This window comes from Canis lupus, chromosome 33 (genome assembly GCF_048164855.1).
Source record: "Canis lupus baileyi chromosome 33, mCanLup2.hap1, whole genome shotgun sequence".
Lineage (NCBI taxonomy): Eukaryota > Metazoa > Chordata > Mammalia > Carnivora > Canidae > Canis > Canis lupus.
The window spans coordinates 11,130,474-11,133,284 of NC_132870.1; the positions used below are offsets into that span (position 1 = coordinate 11,130,474).

Below are 2,811 nucleotides of genomic sequence, written 5' to 3' on the forward strand. Positions count from 1 at the left end.
AAGAGATTAAACTATCAGGCTCTCTGATAGGGGCTGCCTAGTCTGTTGGTGACCACAGCAAGACAAGGAGGGAACGGGAATGTTAATACCCCGACCTCTCTCTTCTCTCACCATCTGATTTCCTGATATGCTGCTTTCCATTGATCAAAAATAGATGGTAACAGAGCAAGGATGATGCAGAGACTATCATTATAGGCAACTCATCTTTCCTCCATTTACAGGTAAGATGAAATGGAGACTTTGTCCACCTGAAATATTTTCCTAAGGCAAAGTCTCCCATTATATATGTGGAACATATTTTAGGCACACTTTCAAATTACAAAACCTGATATATTTTCACCAAAGCCTATTAAAAAGTCTTTAGTAAAAAATTTGCAATATTTATAGATTAACATAATCTTGAAGAACAATATAGAATAGATAGGAGAAAGTAAATATATATTCTAAAGTTCTAGGAAAAAATCTATTTTAAAGTGAGATTTGATCAGGTTACAACTCTGAATTAAACAATCTGACTACAACTTCGACTTTTTTACTTTTACTTCCTTAAGGAAAAAAGCTTAGAAGAATATTTGCATTTAAGTGATTACTTGAAAATAATGTTTTGACAAGCATAAATGAACATAAAACAACTTGAAAGGCTTTTGTATTGCACTTAAAAAATGCTCCCATGTTTAAGGGAGTTAAGATACACCAGTTGGGAGAAAACATGTTTTGAATTTGATTCATGTTTGAAAAACACTTCAAGGTCACCCTCTGTAATCCAACAAAACCACTTGTAACAATAGTAATTATAATAGCTTATTGCAAGTACCTCTTTTAAGTCTCTCATCTAAATATAGATCTGTGCTGTTTTCCTTAACTTTGACTGACAGATACATTTTGATGAGGTGGAAAGAAAGAGATTTGGAAAAGATTAAAGAGAAAATGTAGATCTAGGGTAGCCAAGGGTCACAGACCGATGATGAGAGTATATTTCCATTTTGTTCTTCCACTTTATAAATGTAAAAATTACATCTATTAACAAAGTAATGTCTATTAAAATAATAGATCATTGCTTCTCAGCCTTTTGGCTAAGATCAAGTGTATTAAAGGGATAGATCAATTGGGAAACCCAAAATTACATTTTGTTTTATGATTCAATATTTTAATATTTGTGAGGTTACTTAAAATAGTAGTATTGTCCTACCCAGTCATAAAATAAAAACACTGAGCATTAAAAAATGGATAGTATTAGAAACTCTGGAAAAATCTCTTCTAATTTTCTCCCCTTCTTTAAAATAACTAAACCTTTAAATTTCCAAAGCAATTTAAAATTTTCACATATTCCAATTGCCTAGTTACCACTTCTAACATTGTACCCAAAGCCAGTCCTTTGTGTTTTATTATATTTACAAACATTTTCACATATTATCTTACCAGAGATATATTTTACAACTTTTAATGGAAATTTTGGTTGAGAAAGGATAACAAAAGCAAAACTAAAGTTTAAAAATATTTTTCTTAAAGTACACTTTATGTACAATAAATGCACATATCTTAAGTGTTGTACAATAAATGCACATATCTTAAGTGTATAGTTTGATGAAATTTGACAAATACATACACACATATAACCCACATTGACATTAAGATAGAACATATTTCACATTACTCCAGAAATCTCTTTTGTGCTCCCTTGCCAGTCAACGTCAACTGCCCACCCCATCACTAGAGATAATTGCTGTTCTGATTTCTATTATAAATTAATTTCACCAAATTTAGAACTTCAAATTAATAGAATCATATAGTAAACTCTTTTACGTCTTTTGTTCACAGTATAATGTATGAAATTCCCCTATATTCTTGCATATATAAATAGTACATAGTGCATATGGTACAAAACAGAGCTTTAAAATTTTTAGATTTTTATTGATATCTTTTAGAGATAATGACTAAACATTTACTAGCATTTTACCAAATATATGCTTTCTTTCTTAGGGTAGACACCAAGGAGTGGAATTCCTGAGTCATATATTCCAGTTTATAAGTTGCTAGTTTTTCAAAGTGGTCGTACCATTTTGCACTTTCTCCAACAATGTATGAAAGTTATAATTGTTCCACATCATTGCCAGCATTTGGTGGTGTCATTCTAGCAGGTGCTTAAGTGATACCTCATTGTGGTTTTATTTGTATCTCACCAATGACTATTATTACGTTGAGTACTTTTTTTGTGCATATGGGTCAGCACATACCTTTTGGCAACTATCTATTCAAGTCCTTTACTCATTAATTTTATTAGATGCTTCGTATCATTAAGTTATATATATATTCTGGATACAAATCATTATTGGGCTTAAGTCTTGTGAATACTTTCTTATTTTTTTATATTCTAGCACTTTCTTCGTTTCATTTAATTCTTTTTTTAAAAAATTTTATTCCAGTATAGTTAACATACAGTGTTACATTAGTTTTGGGTGTACAACATAGTGATATAGCAATTCTATACATTACACAGTGTTCATCATTATAAGTGTACTGTTAATCCCCTTCACTTATATCCCCCATTTCCCTACCAACCTCCTCTCCTAACCATCAGTTTATTCTCTATAGTTAAGAGCCTGTTTTTTTTTTTTAGTTTTTTTTGTTGTTGTTTGTTTTGTTTCTTAAATTCCACATGTGAGTAAAATCATATGGCATTTGTCTTTCTCTGACTTATTTCACTCAACATTATACTCTCTAGATCAATCCATGTTGCTGCAAATGGCAAGATTTCATTTATTTTTATGACCAAGTGATATTCCATATCTATATCTATATATATCTCACAGC

General features: G+C 30.7%; 1 pseudogene; it reads left to right on the top strand.

Moving 5' to 3' along the window:
* The first annotated feature begins 1,053 nt into the window (after positions 1-1,053).
* Positions 1,054-1,194, top strand: LOC140624044 (U2 spliceosomal RNA; annotated as a pseudogene).
* The last annotated feature ends 1,617 nt before the right edge of the window (positions 1,195-2,811 follow it).